Genomic DNA, 10561 nt, shown 5'->3' with positions numbered 1-10561 from the left:
CGAATAATTATAAATAATCTGGCAATCTAGAGGGGGATCTTTTTTTTTTTTGCTTGTCAGCAAATTCTGGGTTGGATTTCTTTTTTCACTGGGTTGCCCTTCCCCCTGGAAATATTCCTGGATTTGCGCCTAATCTGGACATGTTTTATTATAATATTGAGGTATCAAATCGAGGGCTATTTTCAAAACTCTAGGTATAAATAATTTTATTGATATACGAGAAGTGATCAAAAAGTTTAAAGACTCTCTCTATATTTACCAAACTAAATTCAGATCAAAATGATCTATATATATAGCATATATAATGATACATTTTGCTTTTTATGACGTTACAATGTGAAAATGACTTCAATATGTAGATCACTTGTGACAAACAATGGTTGACATAGTATTACTAGAGCAACGAATGACTGTAAATTCAAGCTGTTTGTCCTTGAAACTCCTTTGCAGGGGTATATAATAATTTTAACACGGTTTATAATTAAAGACAAAAGACTTTCCATAAGTTTTGTAATTAATTGGATTGATTGTTAAAGTGAAGTATGGGAGATGTTTAAAAATGATGTTTGATCTATCGCCCATTGAAAGCGAGATGATGTGTCTTTTGTTGAGCAATTTGATATGAAAGATTGCCCACTAGCAGTTGTAGAAATGTTGAATATCTAAACAATGATCAATATCATTATTGAAACCCAAAAATATTGTTTACTTTTGACTTTAAACATATGAAATATGCTTAAAAGAAGGCATCCATACTTTATCCACATTGATTAATTAAACGACGCTTCAAAGATGGACTACTCGGGTTTTGATGATCACCATGCTCATTCTGGAAAAGAATATTCTTATCTACCCATACCATTGCCGAGATTTGGCCATTTCTGTCAAATGGACTGGATTTCCTTATTAAAAAAATAACATGTTCGGTAAGAAATATAAGAATCGGTAAAATCTTTCAGCTTCTGTGACAGAGCGCTTCAGGGCATGTTACGTGAGTGCCTAGATCACATTATTTGTGCATGGGGAGAACGATTGTTGCAGATGTGCGTTAAAATCGGACATGACTAATTTTAAAAATTTTCAACACTGAAACCCTATATCATTTCTTTTATGGAAGTTATTCAGCTAGTTTTCTAACTTTTTGATCACCCATCGTAGAAACTGAAAATGAAAAAAAAAAAAAACAATGATAAAAATAAAATGAAAAAACAAATTGCAATGAAGGATATGGAAATAACGAACAGTATTTAATATCACAGTCCATAAAACAAAACAAATATCAAGCAAGCAAACACGGACCTCTAAAAACATCAGAGGTGGGATCAGGTGCCATGGAGGAAAATATATTTTGATATAAAAAAAAAACCTTTGAATTCCAAAAATTACCTTATTTCATGTAAAAGTATTTCAAATTGATATGTAAAAATGATTTGAAAATTGAGAAATAATGTCCTATGCATCTTTCAAAGAAAAAAATATTTTGTAAAATTGAAAGCATTAATTTGCTTGATAACTAAAATATGCCCAGGAGATGAAAAGATGGTCTAAGCCTCCTTGTTGCCCCAGGTTCACAATGTCTATTAGAATTGTACAGTATTTCAAATTCGAAAGCGTGTAACAGATGAGTAATTGTCTCTTTAAAGTTTGTTTACAGATGAATTTGACTTGTACTTGCAATCAGATAATGTTTGTGAAAAAAAAATGAACAGTGAACCAGTATTTTTACCCATATGAAATATTCATAATATCATTATTTTTTATAATATACTTTACGGTTAAAAACAAGCCCGAGAGACTGATTTTAAGACAGAATTCAATGAAATATTAAAAGTCCGGTTTCTTGTCCCTGGCTTTGTTATTAAATTAAACCACTCATGTATAAATGTCTGCATAGTAAACTATAGCTGTAATTAAAAAAAAAAGCTGTCAAAATGCATTTATTGACTAGTTATACGCAATGGTGATTAATTAAAAAAATAAACTGTTAAGAGCATTTCAATTATTTATTTTTTAATTTAAAAAGAGACCTTAATGATTATATACAGATAGCCACATTTCATTCATTTAAGTAATTCGTTAATGTTGTTGACAATTAAAACTAGACTTTTCATCTCCCTCTTCATAATTTTATTTGTCGCTCGTGAGCGACAAATAAAATACAGAGAACGACATGAAAGTTCTAATTTGAATTTGATTGTGTTCCTAATTCATAATAAATCAACAAATGGTGTAGATTCATTCAAATATTACAGTCGTGAAAAAATTAAAAAGTCTAAACTTACGTGAATAATTCCCTCACGCATTGAAATTATTATTTCAACTCTATAAAAAAAAGCGACTTTTATATCTTTTACAAGATAGTCATCATTTCTTTTCTTTCATTTGGCTTGCTACTTTTTAATAGTTCATGAAAACTTGTATAAATAAATAACTTTGGAAATGCGGGTTTTTTGCTTCTTAGCTCTGCCTCGTGGAATTAATTAATAGAAGTTAAACGTGTAGTTATGATGGGCAATGGTGCCTCTTTCAAAATTGTGAGTTTTATGGCCTCTGGTTCAAAACTCAAACAAAATTCAAAGTTGGAAATATGTTTCATGATACTCAGGTGACCTATAAGGTCCGTGGACCTCTTGTTACATATATTATTATTCAATTATTAGTAATCCTGATGACAATCCACTCCTGCCTTGAGCCCTATGTATTGAGCGACTAGTCGGAACATTTCGTTGTCAAATTTAATAAATAGAATTAAAGACCTAATATTTAGAATGCAAAAAATCAGCCAAAAGATGGGTTACATCTGCAGGCAAAGTCATTATAAAGCTTACAAAATTTACAAAATACTGGCTCTAAACTTGACGTCATCACTTTCTCACATTCATGTTATCTTATTAAATGTGTTAATTTTAATTTTAATTGTTTTCTAGGTACAAGGAAGACAATTACAGAGATACCCGTTGGAGCGACTAACATACGTTTCTGGTTTGACTGGCTAACAGTTATGAGAGAAAACTATGTAGGTAATGGATTCACACCTTACCTGGCAAACTAAAACAAGCAAGCAGGAAGGCAGAATTTCAAAAATACACCAGAACATTCCCAGAACAGATACGTACATAATGATAAAACTTTTTTTTACAGACTATCATGGTCTTCATTCTAACATTATCATTTATGATTATGCTTTATTATTTCATTTTATTCACATGGTTCCAGTTTTTTTAATGAAGGTAAATTCAATGTTAAGTTACATGATACACAATTGGTTATCTTATATTTATATCCTATTTTATGTTTCATTGTTTGTCATCAAATTCTTTGACTTTGACAGAAAGAACTGACATACATTGCATACTAGTATTTCTTATGTTTTACGGTATCGATAAATTTGCACTCCTGGAGCCATTGATACAAATGAATATACCGGGCTTAAATATAAAATGATAAAAATGGGTAAATGTTATGCTAAAATGATCTATACTGAGTATCTCCACTGTTTATTTTGTTAAACAGATCCGGAGTGCACTAGTCGCTGTAACATATACTAATTCAATGGTGCAATAGTTGATCAATCTAACTGCGCATGTCAGTGTAAGGAACACCAGACCGAAAGTCAGTGTAAATGTGAAGCAGGATACGGCGGAGAAGACTGTAAAACGAAAATATAGAACACAGCAAACTTATGTATCAAAACAATAAAAAAAAAATTTGAATATAAACATCTCCCTTTTAGTTTTGCAACTGGCTGTGAACAATGCAAAACAATATATATCCTGATGTTTCCAGATTACATTTATTTTCCCCCCGATTTGAACTCGCTATTAAAATCTGGTTGATCTTTAAGAAGTCAGTAGATCAGCAGTACGTCTCGTTTAATGTCATCATTTCTTAAGTTCTATGGTCGAAACAATTACCATATTTGTCTGCAAATACAATTCATCAATGATCCAAATTTTGACTGGTGTTTTTCATACTAATTATTAGGCCATTATTGACACACTGAACTGTCGACCGATTTTCCCCCCTTATCTCCCGATCATGACGAGGAGCACATGGCGGGTTTGACCGGTCAACAGGGAATGTTCACTCCTCCATTGCACCTGATCCCACCTCTGATGTTTTGGAGTTCAGTGTTTGCTCTGTTCAAATTTTGTATTGTCGAATGGAAACGGTTTTAAGGTTAATATCAAACTGAATATGCTTTTTAGCACAAGTTCAACAAAACAGTATAAAATGACGAGCTCAAATAAGGTGAAATTCTCAGTTTAAGTTTCCTCCATTACCTGATTAATTGTATGTCCATGATTTGCCAATCCAGTTGGTCAGATTAATAAAGTTACTCAATTAATTGATATATTACATAACATCAATATCAGGAGGTTCAACACATTTTTCCAGTAGACGACTGTGAAACACGAACGTACGTTTTTGAGTGGTTAGAATTAATCAAGACAGCAATCTTTTCATTCATTTGTTTTAAAAATCACGAGTCATCTATGATTTTTACTTGATAAAACTTGGTAACTAACACACTTCATTCACCAGAAAAGTTAACACAGATAAGTTCATTTTTGTAAAAGATATTGAGCTCAGTCTACGCAATTTTGCGACAACCCTTGTACATATACATGCATGTCACTCATAGAATGAAAATGAAATGTTGTGGAGATAACGAAAGGTATCCCAGCTCAAAAGTCCAGTAAACATTACAAAATAGGAGTATGAAAAACGTCAGTCAGCATTTGCCTAAAGATAAATTTGTTGACGAGGTATAGTTTGCTTGGGAAAAGGCGTACTAAGAATTTGGAACCGTTGTTCTTGTCCAATTCACAAAAGACGTATTTAAAATTGTTTTCATGAGATATGAAAGTAAATTAAATTTAGTGAATTACTTTTCAAAGTACCATTAATTGACAAACTGAGGTATTGTGCTGCTGGAATTCATTGGAAAAGGAGATGTATAATAAATTAAGATATATGCCTTCCAAGTAATTAATAGTTACAAGTATCATGTAGGTGTATTTTGTGACCATCTTACATGTACAAGGGTTGATCCAAAAGTAATGTCACAACTTTGATTAAATTGCTATAAATCGACGTAAAGCAACAAAATTATATATGATGGAAGCTTTATTTATTTCAAATCAGACCTGAAAAATTCAAAGGAATATGATACATACTTTCCAAAATATCGGATTTTAAACAAAGTGCGTTTATGGTAGTCGCCGCATCTAAATATAACGTCATATAACGGATACGTACCGTCATACTTTCAAGCGTTTCCCCTTCGTTTCATTAAATAATATGTGTGAATCGCAAACACTTTCACCAATTCCTCTTTCTCTGAGAGTTCTTGCTGCCATTATACATTCACTCGTTTCATAATTAAGCCCTCTGTCAAAATTTTTTGAACAGTAGCAAAGACAAACTTAGAAATTCAAATATACATGTCACTCTATACGTATGTCTTTTTTGACGTCAGACACCATTGAACATTTCCATCCGATCTCCTATCTTTCGGTCTTTTTGTCCTCTACTGATCATTCAGTGACCAATCAACCACCCAAAATTGCTGAAACCATCTATTTAGATGTCTCTTATTCAGATTCTTTATTCTGTAAGTCTTATTAATTAATTACTGAAGCTTGTGATGATTCCCATATTTTAAGCAACAAATGCATTACAACTCGTCGAGCCGTTTTTTTTTTCCATTTCGACAATACTTTTCTTCAATTCATCAGAGTAAACAACAAAGTTTATGATCACAAATATCAATGCAGTCATTTAATTTTCAATTAAAGACTAGAAAATGAAGAGAAATGTGTCTTTTGATAAATTGGGAGATTAGGTGCATTTTTAGAATCTTTTTAATGTGTTTCTCTTTTTCATTCTAAAAAACATACACTTTAAAACGTGACGTTCCTTGTGCAGGGGCGACATACCCCTATGCTCTATGTTTTACGCATCTTTAAAATAAATTCAATAAACATTATTAAATCAAAATTTTAATGTTAATTAAATTTATATTTGTGCATCTTTTGGTATATAAAAGATATGGACACTGTGACATTACTTTTGGATCTACCCTCGTACTATCCATTTTTCTTTATCCTTTCTTAGGTAAGGCAAACTTAGAAATATTTATTTTTAAAAAATGGGTCGGCGGGTAGGTAGTTAATTCTTTTTTTTTCAAAAAGAAAAAAAACTTAACATCAATGCTGTATTTTCAAAATATGTTCAGAGTGTATAAAAAAATCCTGGAGTAAAAAAAAGTTTTGTGTCAGACCATTTTCAGAAAGACGGTGGGGAGAGGGCAACCAGGCAACTTTTTAAAGATGGCTTTCCAGATAAGTTTTTTTGACTTAGGTAACATCATAAGGAAAAGAGAAATTATATGAAAAGATAGATATTTAAACATGCAATGTCAATGGACAATACAATTATAATCAACAATGTTCGACTCATGTCATACATGGTTATCATATATGACCTAGGAACTCTGTGTTACTTAAGCAAAGAATGCTGTAGGTATTTTTCAACTTAAGTGGAAATATATAGAGAGAGCAGGAGTTCCGTGTAAAAATTAAATTCTTTTTTTCTTCATTCAAGGTTTTCTTTTGATATATTCACCACCAACACTCGGATTCATGAGACCAGATCGGGTAGTTTATTAATTCTTATCAAATGTTTACATAATAGTACATTAGTGGTGAGCATTAACATGGGATGATACTATATTTACCGGAAGAGATGTTAATTCAAGATGACCTTACCATCCTGCCAGCTATGGCTTTAACTACAATTACTAAATTTTCTTTTTTATCATCATATCAGATGTTACTTATCAATTACACTGATGATATATATAAACAATGTCATTCTTTTAACGGGTATTTCAATGTATGAATTTCATTCTCGAATATTGTACCACTTCCACTTATCGGGGCACCTGTACTCATGAATGTCATGTTTATTTGCAACTGATTTATTTTTTTTTTCTTCTCACATATTGTTACTACTAGATTATACATTGTATTAGATGTTTTGAAGGATGTTGTACCTTTTCTCTTGATTTGGGTTTGAAAATTTGGTATTTTTTTCTTAGAATGTATCAGATGTACAGAAAAACAAATGTTAAATGTGCTTTTTGGAATATTGGAGGATTGATATCAAAAGGTATGAACAAAATGGATGACGAGCTTTTTCTATCAAAAATTATAGATAAAGATTTAGTATTTCTTGTGGAAACACACATTGGACCAGATACAGTTGTATTACATGATGATTTTTACTGCCACACAATTTGTAGAAATATATCTAAAAATGGCAGATACTTTGGAGGGATATCAATATTAATTAAGCATGAGATTAAAGATCATGTTTCTGTAATTAAAAATACATGTAGTGAGTATCAATGGATCAAATTAGAAAAAACTTTTTTTAATTTTGATAAAGATTTGTATATATGTACTGTTTACAACCCCCCTGAGGGATCACCTGCAATAACACGAAATAATGTTAATATTCTGGAACTCGTACAGAAGGATATTAATCAATATAAAGATTTAGGAAATATAATGCTTTGTGGAGATTTTAATGCTAGAACAGGAAATGCAACTGATTATATACTAGATGATAACAACCAATATTTACCCTTATTTGAAACATATAAAATTGATAATGATATTTTCAAAAGAGTTAATAGAGACACTTGTGTGGATAAGAGAGGAAAAGAACTAATAGATTTATGTATTGGAAACCAACTTCGTATTATGAACGGAAGATGTTTTGGTGACATTTTTGGAAATTTCACTTGCCATAATTATCATGGAAGTAGTGTTGTTGATTATCTTTTAACTGATGAAGAAATTGTACAACGTATTTTGTTTTTTGAAGTATCAGATTTTATTTCCACATTATCTGACTGCCACTGTATGTTATCATGGAATATTTTTTCTCAACATGATTCTTCTAATAGAGAAAATAGTATAGATAATAATAATTACAAGACCCATTCATCCTTTAAGTGGGGGGAAGACTCTGCTATTAAATTTATAGAGGCATTACAATCCCCCAAAATAAAATGCAATCTTGATAACACCATGAGCATCAATGACATAGAATCTATAGAATTGACAATAAATAGATTAAAAGATTCCCTGGAAGCTGCAGCCATTATGTCATTAAAACCAAACTTACCTAAAAATAAAACATGTAAAAGTAATAAAAGCTCTGCTAAACATAAAAAGAAATGGTTTGATAACGAGTTGATAAATATGCGCTCAAAACTAGTTAGGAAGGGAACTTTATTTGGCCACTACCCCAGAGATATCAATATTAAGAATCAATATTACAAAGCATATAGAATATATAACAAACTACGAAAACAAAAATTTAGAACATACCATTCTAATATTATCAACAACCTAAATGCTTTAAATTCAACTGATCCAAAAAAAATATTGGAAACTTATAGGCGAATTAAGAACTGGAAATACAAAGACAATTGATACATCAATCTCTAATAATGAGTGGTTAAACCACTTCAAAAAAATTGAATAAAACTCATGAGGATTTCCTCGATCGAGATCAGTTTCTTAAAGACCAACTAAAACAAGCTGAGAAAACAACAACACCCATATTTGATGAACTTGACTACAAAATATCTTTCAATGAAATAAGTAAAGCAATAGGTAAACTAAAAAATGGTAAGGCAGCTGGTACTGATAGAATATGCAATGAAATGCTTAAACATGGTCAAACGGTCTTGGTACCAATATTACTGAAAATCTTTAATGGTTGCTTAACTCATGGATATTATCCTTCTTCATGGTGTGAAGGATACATTACTCCAGTATACAAATCTAACAACACTAATGATCCCAACAATTATAGAGGAATCACAATAACCAGCTCAATTGGCAAACTCTTTAACTATATTCTTAACTCAAGATTAGATAAATATTTAAAATGCAATGATAAAATCAATCCTTGTCAAATAGGATTTACAAAACAAGCTAGAACTTCAGATCATGTTTTTGTCTTGAAAACACTTGTTGAAAAATACTGCAAATCAAAACAAGGGAAGCTATATGCTTGCTTTGTTGACTTTCATAAGGCCTTCGATAGTATAAACCATGCTGGTCTGAAGCTTAAACTACTAAAAGCTGGTATTAGCACTAAATTTTACTCAATTGTTAAGGATATGTATTCTAAAAGCTATTCTTCTATTAAACTGGGTAACAAATTAATTGGTCACTTCCGTACTTACAATGGGGTTAGACAAGGTGATAACATGAGCCCAAACCTATTCAAGATTTATCTCAATGATCTATCAAATTATCTGTCAAATTCTAAAAGTTTTGTAAAATTAAACAATGATTCATCTATGTCCATTCATTGCCTAATATATGCTGATGACATGGCACTTCTCTCCCCAACTGCTGAAGGTCTACAAGAAAAACTCGATATACTAAGTACATACTGTAAGGACTGGTGTCTCAAAGTTAATACAAAGAAAACAAAATTATAGTCTTCAATTCATCTGGTAAACACGTTAAAATTCCCTTCCATCTGGATAACAACAATATTGAATGTGTTAAACAATACAAGTATCTGGGTCTGACTGTTAATGCATCTGGAACACTAAGTAATGCTAAAAATGATTGTTGTAACAAAGCCAAAAAAGCCTATTTCAAACTTCAAAAAGACTTTCTCACATTTAATCCATCAATTAGAACTGCTTTAAATGTATTTGACCACACTATTAAACCCATTATCGTGTATGGTTCAGAGTTATGGGTTTTTTTTACCCAACAACCTCTAAATTTAAGAGAAATCCAAATATAACACTAGACAAAATATACCAAAGCTTAGAAGGCGAAATTCTAAATCTTAAATTTTACAAACATTTACTAATGGTTCATGGTAAAAGCAGCAATTTTGCTGTAAGATCTGAGCTAGGACGTTTGAATTTACATTTTGATGTCATTAAAAATATGTTGTCATACTGGCATAGATTAGAGAATCTAGATGGTGAATTTCCCTTGCTTAGTGAGGCTTTTAACTGCTCTAAAACACTACACCAAAATGGTTTTACTTCATGGTATTCTTGTGTTAACTTCTTACTTAACCATATTGATATTAAAATTAGTGATTTCCTAGGTATGTCAACCCCACAATTTAAAATCAATTTGAAAAGAATATTACTGAATTTCTATAAATTAACATGGGAAAAAGACAGGAATTTACATAAAGATGGCAAATTGTCTACCTTTACCAGCATAAAGACTAAATTTTGTTTTGAACCTTATCTAGATATTCTTACAAACAATCAACATAGATCAGTTTTAACAAAGTTAAGAATATCGGCTCACAGGCTTAAAATTGAAATTGGACGTTATCAAAAAATACCTAGAGAGGAACGAATTTGTTCACTTTGTCATCACAACGAGATTCAGGATGAAATTCATTTTCTCCTTGTTTGTCCTCATCTTAATGTACAAAGACTTGAACTCATAAATATTTGTAAAATTAAATGTAAAAATTTTCAGTCTCTATC

This window comes from Saccostrea cucullata, unplaced genomic scaffold, assembly GCF_032062105.1.
Source record: "Saccostrea cucullata isolate Sc308-1 unplaced genomic scaffold, CSIRO_AGI_Scuc_v1 ctg4637, whole genome shotgun sequence".
In the NCBI taxonomy this organism is placed as follows: domain Eukaryota; kingdom Metazoa; phylum Mollusca; class Bivalvia; order Ostreida; family Ostreidae; genus Saccostrea; species Saccostrea cuccullata.
Note: the sequence above shows the minus strand (reverse complement) of the source record.